The sequence below is a fragment of the Meriones unguiculatus genome, chromosome 9 (genome assembly GCF_030254825.1).
Source record: "Meriones unguiculatus strain TT.TT164.6M chromosome 9, Bangor_MerUng_6.1, whole genome shotgun sequence".
In the NCBI taxonomy this organism is placed as follows: Eukaryota; Metazoa; Chordata; class Mammalia; order Rodentia; family Muridae; genus Meriones; species Meriones unguiculatus.
Window position 1 is genome coordinate 77,845,642 of NC_083357.1, and position 23,922 is coordinate 77,869,563.

At 37.9% G+C, this 23,922-nt stretch overlaps 1 pseudogene; it reads right to left on the reverse strand.

The window, feature by feature from the left end:
• Nucleotides 1–272: 272 nt before the first annotated feature.
• On the reverse strand, nt 273–22,763 carry LOC110566517 (60 kDa heat shock protein, mitochondrial-like; annotated as a pseudogene).
• Nucleotides 22,764–23,922: the final 1,159 nt, after the last annotated feature.

Genomic DNA, 23,922 nt, shown 5'->3' on the forward strand with positions numbered 1-23,922 from the left:
AAGCGGGACACTGGTATGTGGCTCTTTCATCCAGTATCAGGAATGTACAAATGTCTGTATTCAAAAGTACAAAATAAATTATCTTGCATGGACAATGACAGCGTAAACCATCATATATTGTCAATGGAAACCGGTCACTGACGGTTGCAGTGATCAACCAGCCGTTTTTCCAGTAATTTTCTTCAGGTGAATTCTCTGGAGTTATCAGTGAGGAACCTGCCTTGAGCACCCTGTCATAGTTCATTGATAAGGACAAAGCACTCTTCTAGGAATTAGAACATGGCACTTCCCATAACCCCTGTCATTAAACCCACTGAACCCATTCCAGGGTCCTTCTTTTCTTTAGGCATTTCTGTTACTACAGCTTCTGCTGTAATTAGCAAAAAGGCCACCCATGCAGCATCCAATAACACATTGTTGGATCAATGATTCCCTTTTCTGCCATGTTTACAAAATCTCCAAGCATAGCATCATAATCAACCTCTGAGGAACTCTGCAAAACCTTCTCAACTATCAAAGATCCTTCAACACCCACATAGTCATTGCAGAAATTTTGAGTGCTCTTTTGATAATTTCAGTATCTATTTTCTCATCTTCATTAGTAGATTTTAGTGACTCCAAGGCTGGGATACACAGAAGCAGAGCACAACCCCCTCCAAGAACAATGACTCCTTCAACAGCTGTTCTTGTAGCACTGAGAGCATCCGTGTCCCTGTCTTTCTTCTCATTCACTTCAATGTCACCTGTCCCTCCACCTTCAGCACAGCTGCTCCATCTGAAAGTTTAGCAAGGTGCTCATTCAGCTTCTCCTTTTCACATCCACTAGTTGTGATATCTAGCTGCTCAGTGTTTTCTTGGGCTTCATCACCTTTTCCTTTCAATGCATGGCTTCACCTTTGGTGACAGTGACCTCTCCAACTTTTCCTAGGTAATGAGCTTGAACATCTTCAAGATTTAAATTCAACCCTGCTTCTCCAAATCCACACCAACAGTAGCAAGAACCATATCTTTAAGCTGCTTCTTCCTATTGTCCCCAAACCCTGGAGCTTTGACTGCTACAACCTGAAGACCAACTTTTCGCTTGTTGAAAACCAGTGCCCTTAGAGCTTTTTCATGAACATCTTCAGTGCTTATGACCAAGGGCTTCCAATGTGCATTGGCAATTTCAAGAGCAGGTACAATGGACCGTACACTAGAGATCTTCTTTTCACTCAACAGAACTTAGGCATCTTGCAATTCACACTTTTGACTTTTTGATCTGTTAAAAAATATATATACTCTATCAGATTCCATGCCTTCCATAATTTCTAATTGATCATTCGAGGTTTTTCTTTCATTGTGATGTTACCCTTTCTTCCATTCATTCCCTTTATTGCATCAGAAATGATGTTTCCAATACTTTGTCTCCATTTGCAGAAATTGTTGCAACCTGAGCAATTTCTTCAGGCATCGTCACTGGTTTAGATTGTTTTTTAAACTGAGTGATTACAGCATCAACAGCCAACATCACACCTCTCCGGATTTTCACTGTATTAGCCCCTTGCTGATCTTCTCAAAGCCCTCCTAGGCAACAGAATGTGCTAGAACAGTAGCAGTGGTAGTGCAATCCGTGGCCTCTTCATTTGTGTTATTGGCAACATCTTGAACAAAAAAGTTGGGTTCCGACGTTTTTGTATTTATACTTTAAATCAACCAACTTTGCAACAGTGACCAGATCTTCTTATATTTTGGGACTTCCTCAACTCTGTTCAAAAATCCTAAAATAAATAAATAAATAAATAAATAAATAAATAAATAAATAAATAATTCATTGTTCTTTTCTTTGGCCCCATTGTAACAGCCTCAGTCTAAAAGGTCTATACCTTGACGCGTTAAGGCTTGAGCATCCACACCAAATTATATATCTCTGGCATAGTCCCGATTTAGATGAGGGGCCAGTGCCCTGGACAATGGTCTCATCTGACAAAGGATTGTGGGTAGTTGAACATTTCTGTGGGGCAGCAGCAGCAGAAGAAGGCCATTGGCGAGTGAGGGTGACTTTTTTTTTTTTTAATTTCAGTTCTTCTTTTGAGAAACTTTCCTTGCTTCTACTTACAATTGCGTCCCAAGCTGATGAAAGTTGGAATGTTTAACTGATAAGGGTAGCAGAACTGGATTGATGTTGTAGATGGAAAAGTAAAATGAGAATTTCCATTAACAGCTGCATGGTTATTCAAATGTTTAAATTAAAAATTGTGGAAAATTTGATTCTTATCACTAAATTCACACCCTCCTAAAGTCAAGAACACAATGACGACAGTTCTTCGCTTTTTACAAACTATAGATGAGTTTTGATTTAAAGTAAAAATAGTGTGAGGTGAGAAAAACATTTAGGTTTTTTTTTATCCTTTGATTTGTCTTATAAGTCTTTCTTCACCTTTCAGCAAATGGTAATTTTACTAATTTAATAATATTTTATAGATTATCTTGATGCATTACACATGTGAATGTAACATTAAGAACAGAAACAATTTATATGTGGAAGAAACCACCAATCCTTTTGCTTAATATTAACAAGACTTATTCCAGCAAGAAATAAGTCTACAAAGTGGGCAGCAAAGAGTTGTTTTGTTCAGATCTACATTTTATTGCTGTAATGGTGCTTTCTATTATCCAAACAAATCACACGGTGGATGCCGCACACATTTTAAACTGAATGTTAGAGGTACACATCACTGTAACATACTGCTTTCATTTTAAGTTCAACACTATGCTTGTACAGTTTTTACTGAAACACACAATACATAGACTAATAAATTCTAAAACTCTTAGAATCCAATCACATTTACTGGTTAAAGGAAGTTATATCTGATGTTTATTATTATTATGGACACTAAAGAGAATTTAGGGGCCTTAGGTCACCATTTTTTCATATCTCATATTTACTTTGCTATTGAGGTTGGGCAGTTTTCTAGCTTTTTAATTAATTTGTTAGGTAAGTTAATAATTGAATGTTAGACAACAGAATGAGGATAAAATACTATTTTAATTCTCTTTCAGGATTCTCAAAACAGAAATAAAGGTGCCAAAATTTATATAGGTTTTCAGTTACTGTTTACAAAATATTTTTTAAAGTAAACAAAAAAAAAGATGAAGAAAAAAAAGAACATTATGTTTTCCCCCTTTGTCTTAGTTTGGTCCCCTTCAGCATATTTACATCTCCAGAATTCATCTGTAGCATGCAATCAGTCCTTGATCTTACAAAATAAGATCCTTTAGGAACCCACGGTCAAAAAATCGGTAATTATAATCCTGAAAATTGCTTTTATGGATTAATTCAGTACAGTAAACATGATGGATATTATTACTTCTATTGATAAATCCTGCAGATAGAGTAAACCAAACAAACAGGGTAAACATTTTGAGTTCAACATAGAAAAAAATCCCTGTTACTAGCTGGAGACATAGGGTTTTGCTAACTCCAGAATTATAAACTGGAAAATAAGATATGAATTTGGGTTTGATCCTCAGCAGTCATATACATATAAAATGGTAAATAGTAAGCACTTAATACTATTTTTTATCCTACAAAAGATGGGTCATTTGCCTAATTTTATGTATGAGGTTTTCAGTGAGTAAGATAAAGACTTATTTCTCCAATAACCCTTCACAATTTGTGTGTTTAAATGTGTGTGTGTGTTTCTTGGGTATGTATGTATGTGTATTAGACTTTGCATGATTTCTCATTAAGATTATGTTCATTTCAACTTACTTCATTTAAAGTTTTATTAAAAACTTACAATGCGAAGACACTAATTAAGAATGACACACCATTATATTTAGATATTATAAACTATTTTGTTAATATTGAAGAACTAAGAATTCTGTAAAACGTCAATGATTACAAATAATTAGCACTTACAAAATTTTGCATTAATTTTAAGCGATTCCAGTTATTTTGAGTATTTATATAATATTTGAATATTTGCTTATTATTTGGTAAAATGAGTAATGACATACCAGGCACGAACAAAGAGTAACTCAATAAGTTAGCAACAGATATACATCCTATTACTGTAGCTATCATTCTCATCATCATCATCATTGGAATACAGAGATTCATTTTAAGGAGGTGATACCATCAAGTCAGTAAACCCCGATTACCGACAGAATCATACTTAATAGGCACAGACATATAAGTTTATTTACCATGTCCAATATGGTCATGATACTAAAATTCTATTTAAAAAGATTATAATTTAATTGGAAGGCTATTATTTGTGAGGGTTATCCATGATGGACTGTGATATCATTAATGAAAGACTGCCAGGAGCCTATCTAGACGGGGAGACCCCGCTTCCCAAGGAACAGCGAGACCAGCCTTCGGATGCAAGCCGCAAGAGGTTTATTTTGATACACGGGTACCCGGGGCGACCAAGCCTATCGGAGGACTTGCGCGCCTCTCGGTTGGGGTGACGGGTTTTTATAGGGCTCGGGAGCAGGAGGCGCGGTTACAGAAGCGAGAAGCAGTTACAGGGTTCTGATTGGGTGGTTTGAACAAATCCGTAGTTAAGTCACGTACCCAGAACAGGGAAGGCGGGAAGGCAGATTGTGAGCAGGGTCACGTACCCACCCGGAACCGGAAGGCGGGAAAGAATGCAGCGGAGGTAGCTATCCCCTCAGGGAACTTACCGCTATACTGCGCCTACTCTACATAACAATCGCTGCTTATCTTTGGTCTTTCATTTCCCCCTTTCCTATGATCATTTGAAGACCCAATCTTGGGTCTTCCAGATATGACCCCTTGTATCTTATAGATTATTTTTTTTTATAATGGGATCCGGGGTCCCTTCAGGGTGGATATAGGGGTAGTATGCCAAGGAGATTACAGGATCTCTCGAGGCTTTTAGCCCAGTTGCTGCAATATTAGTGTCCATTTCAGCTAAGCAGATGTCCAAGACAATAGCTAATGCCAGGGAGCCCCTTTTGACTTAGCATTTCAGCCTGCTAGGGGGGATTTGGGCGTAGATCCGTCTTCTGGAGCTTCTTCGAGCTGACCATTGGACCGTAGGCATCAGGGGCTAGGAAGGCTGAAATGCCAGTCAAAGGCTGGGCAATGGGGAAGTCCCAAGCATCTGGTTCGTTGATCCACCCGAAGAGGCAGGGAGCAATCATGTCAGTTTCCAGGAAGTCCAGATCTCAGCTTGCAGTCCACAGCTGATCCCGGACAGAGTTAAACAGGTGAAGATCTGCTGAGACAAATTCAGACTGGAGACAGGAGTTAAAATTTGTCTATTAAATGGGAAAGATCAGGGAAAATCTCATCTGCGATCCTTTTGAGCTATGCCAGATCCAGGTCACATCCCTGAAACTCATATGAAATTTTAGTACACAAAAGGAAATATACATAATTTTAAATACTCAGAAAAGTAACATATCAGCAAATCAAACATTTTGAGAGGAACAGGTAAAACTGCATCCCACTGAATGAGTATCAGTTAGCTGTTTGTTTTATAACCTTTATACACAACCTAAGTGTGTCCACAGTAACATTTTTTTTTCTTCTGTGGGCATAGCTGTTTGTAATTAGTCACGAATGAAGCTTGGCTATTTTTATACACTCAGCATATACTTTTAGTTTTCACTTTTACTTTATGTTTACACTGGAAAGTTAGGCAGAAATACATTACTGGCTTTTAGTGCTAAACCCTGGATGCTTGGACTTTCCTTAACAAAGCAACTAGAAGGAATAGGTTTAGGATATTTCTGTGTCAAAATCTACCCCAGAAATGGCAGATATTAAGAATACCATACTAAAAGCTATGACTTTTGGGTCAGATACACACATTAAACAGATGTTTTTAAAATAACGAGAAGCACCTTTAGTCTATCTTTAGAAGCCAACAAAGGAAATTAAAATCTTAACCTGGTGACTGAATAATAAGCAGTTATTGCTCCATCAACTTATCAGAACTCTATTGATCAATGTCAACACTCTGAACTTTTAAAATTTTATAAAATAAGCACAACAGTAGCAAAGAGGGGGGAGAAATTTAAAATATTTCCCATTTTTAATCTGCTTTAAAATATTTCTATCTCTTTATAATTTATAATTATATACCTAAAAAAAACTACTTAGACTCTCCAATCTTTTGTATTTATCAACCCTGAAACATTTTTTTAAACTAAATAATAACACTCTAGATTTTTACAACCTAAACTCCTGTATTCTCAGACCCTATATAAGCTCCACTTATTTATCTTAAGACATGAGTCCTGTGAGCAAGGCAAACCTGTCTTTTTTTCTAAATAAGGTATCTAGTACTCTGTGGTTCTAGCCAATGAGCTGATCAATAAGCTAACAGTCGATCTAATTGTCTTTTCTCTAGCTGCAAAGCTACCGTAAGCTTAGCATAGCCGTCAAGGTGTTCAGAGACCTGAGAAGGATAAATTATAAGCTAAATAAATACCAATCCATGTGCCAATCAAAATGACAGGGATGACTAGTTAGCCCATTACCTAGGCAGTGTCCCTGGCTCCTGTGTTCAGCATCCTGAACAGACGCAGTTCTGCCAGGCACATAAGATGAGAGACTGTTTCTGTGGAGAAAGAAACGAGAGAATGGCCTCACCTCGCCCTTAGCAACGTGAAACATTGACTCCAGGTGTCCACAGTTTTGGCTGGGCCTTAGCAGTGGGCCAGTTGAGGCAATATTGCCCAGTGGTTAGCATACCACAATCCAGAGTAGCATTCATCTGTCGTTGTGCCCAAATCTTCTCGGAGACCTTGGGGGACCTACTGCCAGGATTGCGGGACTTCCTGTCACAATAAGCTTACACATGTTAAAATGCCTAATTCAGATTTCTGACAAGCTTGAGGGCCAGCATATCCGAGTTGCTCTGTTTTTATCATCTGCTCTAAACTGTGTCCTATAAAACAGAATGCTATGATCTCTCATTCTAGCATATTTTCGAGATGCATGTCCTAGAAGTATATATTTTAAGACAAATAGACAAGAGACTAGGTAAGGCTCAACTGCAGTATTTAGCATGACTTTAAATCTGTTCTTTCTGAACTAAAATCAAAGCAAACCTTTTAATCGGATACAGTTTATAGAGAGGCTAGCTAATCTTGCTGCTCCTACCACTTGCATTAAAATTGAACATTAAAAAGCTTTGCATTTAGCACTAATGACTAAACATATCTCCGGACCAGCATTGCGGCTGGCCATGTGTAACCGAACTGAGCTGGAATCCCTAAACAACATGGCAGCCAAACTATAGCTTCACGCGCTCTCTATTGCTGAACCATCATGGCGGCTGGCCACGTGTAACCGAACTGAGCTGGAAGTCTCAAACAAATATGGCAGCCAAACTACAGCTTTACGAGCTCTCCATTGCTGAACCATCATGGCGGCTGGTCACGTGCTAGCATTAGCACAGGCTGTGACTGACTGACAATACCAAACAGGCTTAACCAGACATGCTTACTTTTTTGCTCTCTTTCTTGCTTTTCAGACAACATAAAAACTCTCACTAAAATCCTTTCCATTCTGACATGATCCTGCTGAAGCCCAGAGTCTACGTACGATTTGCTTTTTATAGGCAAAGCAAAAGCAAGTTACATTACTATAAAGAGGAGTTCTGAAACTGCCAATTTTTTTTTAATAACTTTCCTGCATCTGATAACATAAAGGTAACAACCAAACTCTAAGGAACTTAGAACAAGCTTTAAGGAACTTGGTGAAACTTCCCCTTTTCTTTGTCTCAAGATAAAGAGGGTGTAAACATGTTTTTTATAAACAAAGCAGCTTATCAAACAAACAGCTCTCCATAAGATACATTTCAAAAACTGCAATTTTCTCAGTCATTGTCATACCAAATGTCTGATAAACTTTAAACAATTTTTTAAAACCCGTTTTTGCAATATTAAAACAAAGTACCCCTTTTGTAGAAGTCACAAGGCATAAACATAATCTTTAAAATTAAAACCAGATTTTAAAACCAGAATTTACCAGTGCAAGCAATTTAATTTTTAAAACCAATACCAATTTAAAATAAGCTATCCTTTTAACCTAGAAGGAAATGAGAATTATTTGACCAAGGTTTTTCTTTTTTTTTTATCCATACCAAGATGGCGGTTACATTATAAAATCACATGGTGAAGTCAAGATGGCGGCGAGACACTGAGACACTTTAGACCACGTGGCAGCCTATACAGTACGCGCTTATGGATCTAATAAGGAGCATAGGCACACATTTTAAACAAATTTCGTGAGGCCTTTCAGAACAGAAAACAAAAGGTAGACAGACAAACAACACTCACTACACTTATGACAAAAATCAGGCAGACAGAAGACACAAACCGCGCGGTACGAGATCGGCGCCAAAGCGAACACAAACATTCAGATGGAGACCGTGTCGGAGGTCCGGTTCCTCCGTCTCCCAGATGAAGCACGTAGCCTTCTCTCAGGGGCGTCGCCCCAAAGAGTCCCACTCGGCTCGTGTTTCCAGACAGAAGGGAACCCAAGAAGGGTTACCCTTACCAGGCACTCCTGAGACGTCTCCCAGGAGGAGGCACGGAATAGAAGTACGAGCCCGTCGGCTCCTTCTAGTTTCCGTCTGATACAGATGACCTGGCCAAGTCCAGACCACAGGGGGACTCGAACCCCCTGGAAACGAACTCACACAAAGACAGACCGTTTAACACAACGATACACAAGACTCACAGAACAAAAAGCCGGCAGGTCTTACCTCCCGATGCTGGGTCGGTGGTCCCTGGGCGGGGGTCTCAGATCTCGGTGGGACCTCCAAATGAAAGACTGCCAGGAGCCTATCTAGACTGGGAGACCCCGCTTCCCAAGGAACAGCGAGACCAGCCTTCGGATGCAAGCCGCAAGAGGTTTATTTTGATACACGGGTACCCGGGGCGACCAAGCCTATCGGAGGACTTGCGCGCCTCTCGGTTGGGGTGACGGGTTTTTATAGGGCTCGGGAGCAGGAGGCGCGGTTACAGAAGCGAGAAGCAGTTACAGGGTTCTGATTGGGTGGTTTGAACAAATCCGTAGTTAAGTCACGTACCCAGAACAGGGAAGGCGGGAAGGCAGATTGTGAGCAGGGTCACGTACCCACCCGGAACCGGAAGGCGGGAAAGAATGCAGCGGAGGTAGCTATCCCCTCAGGGAACTTACCGCTATACTGCGCCTACTCTACATAACAATCGCTGCTTATCTTTGGTCTTTCATTACCAGTAGATAAACTTTGCTTTGTGTATCTAATGAGAATGTCTTGTAACTAAATTACCTCTTGACATAAATGTGGTTGTTAACCCTGAGTCAAGGTAAGGGACTTCTGTAACTTGTTAGATGCAAACAAAATTAATCACAAAATGGATTAACAGTGATAATAACTTCCTTTCATTTTAAAAGATTCACATACAATATATTTAGCTTTTGTCTCAAAGGAGCAATATGAATTTGAATAAAATTATGTATCTTCTGAACCTTTTTTCAGATAGTTGAATTTTTTTTTCTTTTTTCTTGTTTTAAATTTTTTCATTATTATCATTTATTACAGTTCATTCACTTTGTATCCTGGTGTGTCCCCCTCCCTCAACTTTTCCCAATCCCACCTTCCCTCCCTCTTCTCCCCCTATGCTCCTCCCCTATTACACTGAAGGGGAGGTCTTTCTCCCCTTCTATTTGACCTTAACATATCAGGTCTCATCAGGACTGGCTGCACTGTATTCCTCTGTGGACTGGCAAGGCTGATCCCTCCAGTGAAGGTGATAAGAAAGCCTGTCACCAGGTTCATGCCAGAGCAAGCCCCTGACCAACAAGTATCTGGAATTTCTGGAATGTAAAGAATTCCTGGCACCTCAAGCCTCAGCCAGTTTTATATACATCACAAATAACATATAGCCTTTGTTAACCCACAAATTGAGAAATCTTGCTGAAGGTGGTCCTGGGAAGTTATTCTGTTGTACTGACCCCCACCACACACACACACATGACCTTTTAATACTTTGCCCTTATGGACTGATACCTGCCTAGGATCCCTGGAGCAAGTGAGGGTCACAAGAATGGTTTGTATCCCCCGTAAACTCCACTGGACCATAAGAACAATTTTCATTTTTCTAAGGTTATCAATTGATGATAGCTTCTAGGTTAGTGATGGGGACTTAAGTACTTGTCAGTGCTGAGACTTCAATTCATGAAGACTGGTGCAGGCTCTGTGCATGATGCCACCTTCTCTGTGAGTTTATATGTACATCTATACTGATGTGTTTAGATCATGTTTCCTTTGGTGTTATCCATCCCTTCTGGCTCTTGAAGTCCTTCTGCCTCCTCTTCAAGGTTTCTGGGCCTTGAAGAGAGGGGTGTAATGGAAACATCACATTTACAACTGACTATCCTAAGGCTTTCCATTCACTGTCCATTTTGTGATTGTGGGTTTCTGTATTTCTTCCCATTCCCTGTGGGAAAAAGTCTTCTTTTATAATGTATGACCAAGAAACTGGTCTGTGAGCATGACACAATGTAGTTAAAAGTCATTTATTGCTACTTTTCTTCTTAACTAAACAGTGATATTTGGCCCCTGGGTAGCTGGCATAACTGCTCTTGGCTTCTTGGCAACCTGAGTTGTACTGGGGATGTGTTCCATCCCAAGAAGTAGGCCTTAGGTTCAATCGTATAATGGCTGGTTACTCCCATAAGATTTGTACCACTATTCCACTAGTATATCATGTATGTAGGACATCATTTTATATCAAAGGCTTTGCAGTTGGTTTTAACGCTGGAAGCAAGGAGAGTTCCTTCCAGTACTATCAGTACTATTCATAGGGGTTAAGGTTGTATGTAGGTAGGCAATTGTTTAATTTCTCCATATTCAGTGATCTGTGTAGTTGTTGTCTTCAGAAATAGGTATTATCAGCAGTTTGTGAAGAGCAAGCAATAGGTTTAGTAATAGTCTTGGTTGTTTGGAAGTTTGCATAAGTTTTTTTTTTTTTTAAACAAAATCGCCAATATTTTATTTTACCAATAAAGACTCTGGAGCCAGATATTAGGAAGAAAACCTGCTAGCTCAGAGAAGCAGAGAAAGCACTGCCTCTCTGACCTACCTCCTCAGCCAATATCCCCAAAGAAGAAATGCTCCTTGCTCATGCTTTCTCAAAAACTCCTCCAACTAAATGTCCCTCCCTTCTATTTCCTATGTTTCTCTATTATCCTCCTGATATATTCTTTCTATCTGTGTTTGTTTTTTTCCCTGTGTTTACTCCCTGTCAGTTGATTGATTGTTCCACCTCTTGATCTGCGGTTATTTAATCGTGTTTAAGCAGAAAGCTCTTGGATTAAATATACATTCTAGGACTGAGCCATGCCACAATTAGAAACAGGTTTTTCATGTAAACTACGCAATCTCAGGTTTTACAGTATGATCAAATATTAGGCAAAATTTCCCCCTTTTCGTCTAAGTAAAAAGAAAAGATTTTAACTAACACAGTAAAATTATTTACAATAATGAAGGAATTTCTACCAAGCTTTCCACGATGTCCAGCTAGATTTTACTTGGCAGTTTTAGGATTAAGTATTTTTGAGTTCAAAGTCCTGGACAAAGTTTGTGTCACTCTCCTATGAGCCCAGAAGTGTGAGGGTTTTGACCAGTTTGTAATCCAAAGCTGATCTTTTTGTTGGTCAGTTTAGTGGTAGTCCTGGCTAGATAGAACATAGCAGTTAACCCACAGGTGTCCACTGTTTGTGGCAAACCCTGTGGCAGAAGAAGCACTGGCAGTTTTTTTCCTTTGTTAGTTTTACCGTGATCCAAGTAGATTTGTAGCTCCCCATCATTTTCTTGGAGAACTCAAGGTTACTATTAGGAATGATAGAAAACAAAAATAATTTAAACGTCATATTCAATTGATCAAAAGTTTTGAGGACCACAGTCCATCAAGTACACCCAAGGTACACAAACTTTGTTTCTACTTTGCTTCAGAAAGCAAGTACAGGATGCTAGGTGAAGCTTATTTTTAGAATTAGTTAGTGCTGTTTGACTGCTAGTGTCATGACAAATACTTTATATATACAGAACAATCCCTTACAGGTTTTGAGATAATATTTATACCTTAAGAAAAGTTTTTAAAAGTCAGCTGAAAACCAAACTATTATGGGATTATTGGCAGTACAATAGTTTCATAATTTTTGTTTTCCTCTGTCCCGTAACAGATGGCTCTTGTGATATGAGACAGGAATTTTGGATTTCTTGTTAAAAACCTTACCTGGGTTTCAATAAGGGAGAGATGCTCTCCAACAAAAAAGCCAGCTTTAATTTTTAATTGGAATGAGACCAATAAAGACAATTTGCCATTTAAGTCTATAGAGGACAGCAAGATGCGGGTGATACCACTTGACCAATTTACTCATCTATCCTCTTTCTTCAGATGTTTCATTTGTCCAGTGGTATCCAGATTGCTTATTTGGATGCTTTTACACTCCTGGAAATATAAGCAAAACCCAGTCTTAACCCTAACTCTGAGATGGCAGAAGGGTTCCTTTTTGGCAGGTTATATCATTCTAGGGGGGCGGGGAGAAACTATTACCTTTCAGTTGATATTTAAAAAAAAAAAAACTTGAAAAATTGAAACTAAATATGCCTTTGTATATTTGGATAAATATACTTATATTCCCCTTTCTTTTATATATAAATTCTAGGTTTAAGAGTATTTTTAGATCACAAAGGACGTTCACTTTGCCTTTCAGCCTGCCTATTGCAAATGGCTTTTGAATTTAAATCACTGTAATTATTACATGCCTGCCTCTGCCTCCCAAGTGAAAGCCATAAACCACTGCCTGGCTATGAATTCCTTATAATAGTTATTCTCATAGGGTTTTCCTAGATTAATTATGTTTCTCTATTTTCCTCTACTTTTTAGTGTTAGGGGTAATCTTTCAAGTTTTTCAAATGTGTAATCTATCATACTTGCTTATTTATACAGAATTCATTTTCTGGCAAACTTTAATATTCTAGGGTTTTTATTTTTGGTTTTTCAAGACAAGTTTTCTCTGAGATGCCAATTTATTTACTGTTTCATTATTTTCAGATGTTTTGTCTTCTTGGCCTTAAGGAGCTACATTAAATTTGATGTCTTGGTTAAATTTTGCTATTTCTTTTTTTTTTCTTTTTCTATTTAATTAATTTTTTATTTTTTACATTGATTATATTTTATTCACTTTGTATCCCAGCTGTAGCACCTTCCCTCTTTCCTTCCCAAACCCACCTTCATTCCCTCATCTCCTCCCATTCTCCTCTCCAAGTCCACTGAAAGGGGAGGTCCTCCTCCCCTTCCAAATGACCCTAGCTTATCAGGTCTCATCAGGACTGGCTGCAATGACCTCCTCTCTAGCCTGGCAAGGCTGCTCCTCCCTTTGGGGGAGGAGGATCAAAGAGTCAGCCACTGAGTTTATGTCAGAGACAGTCCCTAATCCCCTTACTAGGACAACCTCTTGGATACTGAGCTACCACGGGCTACATCTGAGCATGGGTTCTAGGTTATATGCATGAATGGACCTTGGTTTAGTATCAGTCTCATAAAAGACCCCTGTGCCCTGATATTTTGGTTCTGTTGCTCTCCATGTGGTGCTCTTGTCCTCTTCAGGTCTTACTATCTCCCCCTTCTTTCATATGATTCCCTGCACTCTCCACAATGTTTGGTTATGATTCTCAGCATCTGCTTTGATTCACTGCTGGGTACAGACTTTCAGAGGCCCTCTGTGGTAGGCTCCTGTCCTGTTTCTTGTTTTCTACATCTTCCAATGTCCATCCCATTTGTTTTTTTAAGTGAGGATTGATCATCTTACCCAGGGTCCTCCTTCTTGTTTAGCTTCTTTAGGTGTGCCGATTTTAGTATGTTTATCCTATATTATCGGTCTAGTATCCACTTACATGCTTGAGAGGATGTGGAGAAAGGGGAACCCTCCTCTATTTCTGGTGGGAATGTAAACTTGTATGATCACTTTGGAAATCAATCTGGTGCTCTCTCAAGACAATTAGGAATAGTGCTTCCTCGAAAGAGATCCAGCTATACCACTTCTAGGCATATATCCAAAATATGCTCAAATATACAACAAGGACATTTGTTCAACCATGTTTGTAGCAGCTTCATTCATAATAGACAGAACCTTGAAACAGCCCAGATGTTCCTCAGTAGAGAAATGGATAAAAAAATTGTGGTACATTTACATAAGAGTGTACTATCCAGAAATTAAAAACAAGGAAATCATGAAATTTGCAAGCAAATGGTAGGATCTGGAAAAGATCATCCTGAATGAGGTACAAAGCAGAAAGACACACAAGGTTTTGCTATTTCTACTCATGCTACCAATAACCAGATGTCTTTACCATTGATCTGCCAGTTAACTGTTTTCCATTTTGATGACCATATACCTTTGCACATACACCATGAATTGGAGAAGATAGAGATTTTCCTTTTGCTTTATTAGTTGTTTACCTAATAGTCAATTGTGCGCTGAATTGGGGATTTCTTCCTCAGTGTTGACCAATCCATCCCCCAGTCTATAGGATGCCATTTTCCATTAGTTTTGTTTACATCCATGGTTCATTAACTATCAGTAAAGAATGTTTAGCCAAATATTGTGACCATTCCATTGTTTGTTTGTTTGTTTTTCAAATATATATATTTTTAATTTATTTGGATCCTACAGTTCAGTAGGTGCTGTTACTGTGAACAAGGTGGTTGAGGCACATTTCTTTACCACCCATGGACAAAACTAAGATACAGCTCCTAATTGGTATGTTTTCACACTAGAGAAAGAGCACAGGGATTGTAGGGCTATTTCTTCAATAAAGGAAGGCACAGACCCCTTTCATACACCATCCTAACAGGAAGGAATTCAGATAGGTACTAGTTCCACTGTAATAACTTTCCTTCCATGGATAAGCTTGAGAAGGTTCCTCTCTGTCTTTGAATGGATCCAATTCTTATTGTTAGGGTCACCCTTATGACCACAGGTGGTTGGCAATGACTGAGTATAAGGTTCTCCATGCGACATATAATGTCCAGATGTAGAATATGTTTGCATTGGAAGCTAACAGGAGAATGTTGGTGAACTCTTTTTGATTTAAGAAGAGTCTTATGCTGCCAATTTATCAACCAATATGATATCTATAATTAGGGTATCATCTGGTTCAATACTGGTCAAGTTTGCATCCAGGAAGTTGAGCTTACTGGCAGTCACAAAAGCTATACACACTGGGAATTAGCTGCCTTCTAGTAACCTTGTAAAGTTCTTCTTTAAAAAAAATATAATAATACTCTATAAATATACAATGTGATTTCTCTGGTGTGCAAACATACCAATTAGGAGCTGTATCTTAGTTTTGTCCATGGGTGGTAAAAAGTGTGCCTCAACTACTTTGTTCACAGTAACTCTAGAATTTAGAAAACAACTAAAATTAGAGAGATTCACCTCTTTCTGCTGGGATGTGGGTAGCACAGCCCTGCTCAAATATGTTTCCTTAGCTACAAATCACTCCATCTCCCTGAAATTTAGAAAACAAGATTGAACTACAGCAACCGTTTACTTTAAAAAAAATATGTATTTTCTTCTTTTTTTAAACTTTTGTTACTTACACCTTATTCACTTTGTATCCCACCATAAACCCCTCCCTCTTCCCCTCCTAATCACACCTTCCCTCCCCCTACTTCATGCACGCCCCTCCCCAAGACCAGTGATAGGGGAGGTCCCCCTCTCCTTCCTTCTGATCTTAGTCTATCAGATCTCATCAGAAGTGGCTGCATTGTCTTCCTCTGTGGCCTGGTAAGGCTGCCCCCCCCCCCTCAGGGGGAGGTGATCAGGCCAATCAGTTTATGTCAGAGGCAGTCCCTGTTCCAATTACTATGGAACCCACTTGGACACTGAACTGCCATGGGCTAATTCTGTGCAGGGGTTCTAGGTTATCTCCATGCATGGTACTTGGTTGGAGTATGAGTCTCTGGAAAGACCCCACTGATGGATACAGAAATTGTGGGACATCTACACAATGGAATATCACTTAGCAATGAAAAATAAGGAAATCGTGAAATTTGCAGATAAATGGTGGGACCTGGACAGGATCATCCTGAATGAGCTGTCCCAGAAGCAGAAAGACACACACGATATATACTCACTCATATAGATATATAATATAGGATAAACCTAATAAAATCTGTACATCTAAAGTAACTTATCAAGAGGGAGGACTCTGACTATAATGATCAATTCCCGTCCTGAAAGGCAAAGTGGATGGACATCAGAAGAAGAAGAAAACAGGAAACAAGTTAAGAACCTGACACAGAGGGCCTCTGAAAGGCTCTGCCCTGCAGAGTATCAAAACAGATGCTGAGACTTATGGCCAACTGTTGGGCAGAGTGCAGGGAATCTTATGAAAGAAGTGGGAAATAGTAAGATCTGTAGAGGGCAGGAAGGAGAGCAACAGAACCAAAAATTATGTATTTTAACCGTGTTTTTAATATCAAACCACAAAAATATCCTTTTTTATGGAAGAGGAAAGTTTTTTTTTGTTTGTTTATGTTAGTTTGGACTAAATGACCAAGCTGTCTGATGAACAATTGCCTCTTCTTAATCAGGAGATCTCTCTTGTTGGAACCTAATAGTTTTTTTCAATTTTGATGGTATCCACAGCTTTTCTTCTCCTGTGGAAACGATTAACAAACCTCTTCGCCAACATAACACATATCCCAATTTCCATTCTGAGGTCAACACATCTGCTATTCAATGTCTCCTGCAGCTGTTGCTCCTTTCTCATTACATTTAAAAAAATTTAAAGGTAATAAAGCACTATGTAATCTATCTCTGGGTGGAGGTTTATTACCCCTGTCTGTTTATTTGGTATATCCTTTAAAGTGCAATTAATCTTTCTGTAACTGCTGGTCCTCTAAGAGTGTGTGATATATGATATGTCTATAATATGGTTATGTTGTCTTATACAAAAACCTGTTTCATTTCACTAGAGATATATGCTGGAGCACTGTCATTCTTAATTCATTCAGGTATCCGCATATTAACCATAACAGCTAATAAATATTTAATTACAGAATCAGTCTTTTCAGAGCTAAAAACAGTTGCCTATTGAAATCCTTACTATGTATCTGTGTTATGGTACATATTCTTTAATTTTACTTCCTGCAGGTAATGGAGTTAGGTTGTACAAAGAACAAGTAAGACATTACCAACTAATTTCTTAGGCTTGTTGCCAAGTGTTAGAAAAATGTTTCTTTAAACCTTTGCTCTTCACATGATTTTTTTCTTTTTATGAAATTCTGAGGCTTCTAGCACATTTTCTTTTTTCTGTTTTTTATATTTTTACATTTTTATTAATTACAGTTTACTCACTTTGTATCCCCCCCTGTAGCTCCCTCCCTCCTCCCATCTCAATCCCATCTTCCCTCCCACTTCTCCACCCATGTCCCTCCTCCACTGATAGGGTAGGTCTTCATCAACTTCCTTTTGATCCTAGTCTATCTGGTCTCATCAGGAGTGGCTGCATTGTTTTCCTCTGTGGCCTGGTAAGGCTGCTCCGCCCCTCATGGGGAGGTGATCAAAGAGCAGACCAATCAGTTCATGTCAGAGACAGTCCCTGTTCCCATTACTATGGAACCTACTTGGACACTGAACTGCCATAGGTTACATCTGTGCAGGGTTTCTAGGTTTTCTCTATGAATGGACCTTGGTTTGAGTATTAGTCTCAAAAAAGTCCTCTGTGCTCAGATTTTTTGGTTCTGTTGCTCTGCTTGGGCAGCACCTGTCCTCTCCAGGTCTTACTATCTCCCCCTGCTTTCATAAGATTCCCTGCACTCTGCCCAAAGTTTGGCTATAAGTCTCAGCATCTGCCTTGATACCCTGCAGGGTAGAACCTTTCAGAGGCATTTTCTATTCAATCTTTTAAATCAATTACCATCAAAGACCCTGCCTTAGGTAATAAAGAAGGCAATGAGATTTCAGGCTACAAATAGTCCATTGCCTAAATCATCTTATTTGTGGCTCATAAACCTGATAGCAACTTTCATTTTCCTGATTTCTTTTTTATAACAAACAAAGGGCAATTCCGTGTGCTGGGAGATTTTTCAATGTGTTGAGCATTTAGCTATTCCTTTATCAGCTGTCCTAGTACCTGTGACATTTTCTTTTTGTCATTGGATATTGTTCTACCAATAAAGGCTTGTCATTTAAAAGGTAGCCATTTCAAAGGTAAGACAGTTGGCATCTTTGAAATACCAACAGCTGTTGCGTCCTGCTTATGTACAACCTGAACAGTCTGTGACTGTTCATGATAATACCTTTTAGTATTTTTCTCAGATGCTTTCATTCTTTATGGTTTGTTTCTGAGATTGGAGAAATATTAATTTGTGTTTTCCATTGCTGTAATAAATATGTCCCCATGAATTCATTGGTATATTAGCCATATATGGCTTTAATTTTTCTATTTGTCTTTCTGGTCCTATATAATTGACCCATCTTGTACTTTGTTTTACATGAGCTAAAGTTTCAATCCCTAAAAGCTGAGTATTTACCTCCTAAAGGTCAATCTGGGTGTCATGATTTTGGTGAAATTAGTGATACATCTGCTCCTATGTCTAGTACACATTCAATTTCTGTGCCTTTTGTTTTTATTTTTAGCTTTGGTTTCTGATCACTTATAACAGTTTGTCAAGATAGTAGTTGTCCTGTCTTTCCTGAACATTTTATTGTATCTACTGAAGCTGTTCTGTCCTTGATTACATCCAGAGAAGTGCTTTTTCTTTTTCTTTTTTCTTTTTCTTTTTTCTTTTTCTTAACAACACGCATTGAATCTTTTAATTATTCTGTGGATGACTTTCTTTAATGCTGACAGGGAACAAGTGAATCAAATTTGATACCAAGGTCAGCAGCAGATCCCCTAGGGCATTCTTGAGGGCAAAGGGTTACCCTGTCTGTCCCTTATTGATCAGCATCTATTATTCCAATGCTGGTCTTTCTAACACCTCCTGCATACTCCAGAAGTCTTGGGCTTTCTTTTTTAATCATCACTAGAAAGAAAATATTTCTAGGAATGCCTTGCCTATAATCCCTTCACATTATCTGGGTCACCACAATTAAAACATCTGCTGTTTTAATTTTTCTTAATTTTTTTAGAAATTACTTCTCCTATGAGAGTAACATCATAAATGTGAGATCAGATGTCAGCTGTATTTCTAAGCCTTTCATCTAATGGTGCTGATCTTGTATTTAAAAGTCTGATCAACTTTTGCATTCTGAATTAGCATTTTTCAAATGCCAAAGATTTGGTTTACGTTAATCTGATTTGTGAATCTGATACAATTCTATTTAGCTGGTCAATATTTGCAAAAAACAAACAAACAAAAAACAGTGAAAGTTTTTTTTTTGAGAGCCTTGTATAATGTTAGTTAATGATTCAGACCTTTTTTTCTGATTTTTACTATTTCCCAAGAATTAAAACTACTAAATGACATAGTACCAAGGTGTGATCATGAAATCCAAACTGCCTTTGTAGCTCAGCATATTGACCTTCACCTAGCAACTAATATTGGGAAATATTAAAAACTCTAGCTCTATGTCATTGCTTTATAGTCCTAGCCTCCTCTTTCCACCATGTTTGCCACTGTAACTGAAGACCAGCTTTCAATATTGCAGTTGTCAATCTTTCCAGTCTTGGGGGATAATTCTGTTCTGAATTGGCCATGCTTATACTATCTGCTTGACAATGGATGAATACATATTATATGAAACAAACGCTTCCATAAGTCTCCTCAAATGTAACATTTCTACTGGATTCCACTTTACTTCTCCTTAACTTTAGGTGTGCCTATCATCTGCTAGTAGTTCTTGTATAGGAACTGTGTAAACTAAGGTCGATTTTGTAGGAATCTTGGGCCACCCCTCCTCAGTTTCATCATGCAGTGAATTTGTACATTATTGTCTAAATTCCTTTGTCTCCCACAATTTTTCTTATTTTCTTTTATAAGTCCTTCTATGTTTTGTATCCACTTTTCATATTTAGTACACAAACACTATGACTATTAAGGAAATATGTACTAGTAGACTGATAGTAATTATAACTGGCATTATGTCAGTGTCAGTTAAGTCATTTATCCTTCATTTTATATTTCTATTCCCAAGCCATTTGAAGTAACACTGTACGGGGTTCTCGTGCCTTATATTAAGGTATTTCTCATCCTTAAGTCTCTTCTTGAGGACTTCCCAGGTGACTTACCAAATATGAAGTCTTCTCAGCTTGTTCAGAGCTGGCACGATTTCTCTGTCTATGTGGTTGTGCCACACACTGGAGTGCCAAATGTTTTTTTAAACAAAATCTCAGACATTTGATTTTACCAATAAAAACTCCAGAGCTAGATGATAGGATGAATGTCTGTTAGCTCAAAAAGGCAGAGAAAGCACCCAGCTGACCTACCTCCTCATCAAATGTCCCAAAAGAAGGAATGTTCCTTCCCCATGCTGTCTCAAAAACCCCTCCAACTAAATGTCCCTCCCTTTTATTTTCTGTGTATCTCTCTATTCATCCTTCTTTCCACCACTTACTCACTATTTTTTTCTTTTTGTATGTTCACTCTTTGTCAACTGGCTCATTGCTTCACTTCTTGACCTACAATTGACATTATTTAACCCTGTTCAAGTAGAACATTGTTGGATTAAAGTATTAAAGTATTAAAGGTTTGTGCTAGGGATGAACCATACTATATCTAGAAACAGGCTTTTGTTTTGTTTTGTTTTGTATACAACACAATCTCTGGTTTTGCTGTGTGATCAAATATCGTGAAACACATGGGTCCCTTTCTTTGGCCAACAACTCAGTTAAATGTAAACCATTCCCAGATTTCCTGAACTGGAAGCTTCATTTGGTTTTGAGAGATGTCTATTGGGTCTTTGGCTCTCCCAATATTTGGCAATTTCATTTAGCTCCCTTCATATATGTATGTATTATAGGAAGCTTACACTGTATTATGTTTCCATAAGACTAATCAAATGAACCTTAACTTTAGTTGTCCCTCTCCATGTTAAGTCCCTCTCAGGTCTCTTCCCTCTTTGTCTCCATTTTCCTCCCTTGTCAGTGGCTGTCTCCACCTGTGTCCAACAGTAGCAAGCTATTCCATTATTCTCCACTAGACTCTTATTGTATATCCAATCTTTCTGGATATATATATTATAGCTTTCTTGCGGAAGAGTTAACAGCTAACATTCTTATAAAAGTGAATACATGTGATATACATTGTTTTGGATCTGGGTTGCATCATGTTGGAAGAGTTTTTTCTAGTTCCCTCTTTTGCCTACAAATTTACTAATTTCATTTTTGTTTTGATGACTGAGCCCATTGTGTAAATGTTGCACATTTTTTTATTCATGTATCAAATAATGAACATATGACTGGCTTCATGTTGTACATGAAAACTTATCTATCAACGAATTGTTTCTTATTGGTAGAATGTCTTAGAATTCTCATGGCCATGGGTTCAATACTCAGCAGTGAAAAATAAATAAACAACTCCAATGGTGCTTAAATGGATATGATGGCACAAGCTTTTAATCTAAGCACTCACACTTGAGAGGCTGAGACAAGTGGATGTCTGTTAGTTTTGGGACAACCTGTGCCATAGATTTTTCAGGCCAGCTAGAAGTACAGTTTGCTTTGTTCAGAAACAAAAACAAACAAAAACACAAACAATAAAAAAATACTACCTATTCTTATAGATATTAAAAGACTTGATTGCATGTAAGCAAATATGCAAAGAATCCCTTTCAACAATGAGTAATTTTTCCAATGATAAATATTAAACTGTAAGTCACCATTAAAACTAACATCACTCAGGGCAAAGCACATAGTTGAGGTCTAGAGCCTTGACCTAGCATGCACAAGGTCCTGGTTAAAATTTTCAGTATTAGAAAACAAAATCAAAATGACATTATTTAAATGTTAGTGAAAAGCATGTGTGGGAAGAAAGGGGAGATTAGGAGAAAAATAAGGATGAATGAAAATCAGAAGCTTAACAACCTGCAACCGCACACTCACACATTTGCATGATTTTCTGTAGCTTTTACAGAGCATTGTACTTCCCCACAGTGTCCACCATTAGATGTTTTAAATCTATAATTCCAGACTACCTTTAAAACATGTCAGCTTATTGAGTTTGGCACTATAGTATATAACCATAAATCCCATAAGCATCCAAACAACTTTTTCTGATATACTTCAGGTTTGTCAGTAAGTTTTACATCACAGAAGTCCATTAAATACCAATCCAGATGATTATAAACAACACTTTGAATGATTTCTGCTCTCTAAGAGTAAATTTTAGTAAATGAGTAAGAAAAAAAAAATACATGAGATTTAATGAAGTTCTCAAGATGCAATTTAATCAGGAAGCTAACAGTAAAAATAAAAAAAATCCTCACCAAAATACTTAAAAAGCTAAAGTCCAAATGATTACATTGTGCTCAAAAAATAAAATATGAAATTCAAATTCCATTAGAATACTATAAGCAGAATGGATTTACTTTTCAACAGCTTATTAACTATTTGCTTGGGGTTGATGTGTTTTAAGAAAAGGGAAAAACTCAACAACCCAATTTGTGCCAAAATTAATTCTAACAGTAATACATTTTGTACTCCACTGACTTTCAATTTATTACCAGTGGAGCTCGGTTGATTATTTTGATCTTCAGTTTATTGGCAATGGAGTAGGATTTACCGTGCCATCGCCTTTCAGTAACATAAATGTTACTCTGCTGAGCTGGGGCCTCACTGCAAAGCACCAGAAGAACATAATTTAATTGTGTGACTTTGCTTAAACTCATGACTCTTTTGAGTGTGGTGGAATGTTTAATGTCAATTTGGTCTTGTTGAATATTTAGTTTTGCATTTTCATCTATAAGGATAAGAAATTAGTCTAAGGAGCAGCCTTTGCACATGTGTTAGGATGACATCACATGTAAGAAAGTTCCAAGGCAGAAGATACTGGAGGAGATAAGACTTTTTTTTTTACAAATTTTCAGAAGAAATTGTAGCAGTATTACACTTACGTTGATACACTAGATGGATTCACAAAAAATTAAAATGAAGATAATTTCTATGGTAATTATAACTTTTCTTAGTCACAACACTTTTGCAGTTTTTTCTTTTTTAAATTCACACTAAGTGCCTCAAAATATATTTGTAAAAAATTTTGTTTGTTTGGAATTTTTGGTCCATTTCCTATCAACTCAGTTCTTCAGTATCAGTAATACAGCAGTTGTTCCATGAGTTTAGATTTAGGCTTTACTTTTTGCCTCTCAGGTTTAAGTCATGATTTTTATCCATATACAAACTAATGTAGACACATTCACCTCTAGTTCAGCATAGCCTCCTTTCCAAAATTACTTTCTCTAGAAGGTGTTTTTTTCTTCCTTTCTTTTTTTTATTTTTATTTTTTTAGCTAGCAATTGTCTTCAAGGCAGACACATGTTTCTCTACATATTCTAGCACAAAGCTGTTAAAACTCGAACAAGAATTATAAGTAAAAATTCTCAGGTAAAAATGGAACTGTGTTAGCAGTTCCTCATGTAAAACCCGAAGGCTGTCTATGAACGACTCTCCGGGGAGGTGCTTGGTAATGGAATAACAAGGACTGTCTAAAAATCCATTTGGGCAGGCACACGGTTGATTTGCATACTAACTCAGAGAAATATAAGTGGAGGAAAGGAAGATAAGTGTTGAAAGACAAAAAAAAAAAAAAAAAAAGAACATTTGCAATGTCTTATATTTGCCCTTTTCCTGTGAGTTCTCAATGAAACTACAGCATAGTAGGTTCCTTTCTTGTTTTAAAGGTTTTTGTAAAGGCTCTTTAAGAATGTAGAACTTCTGGCTATTACAAATAAGG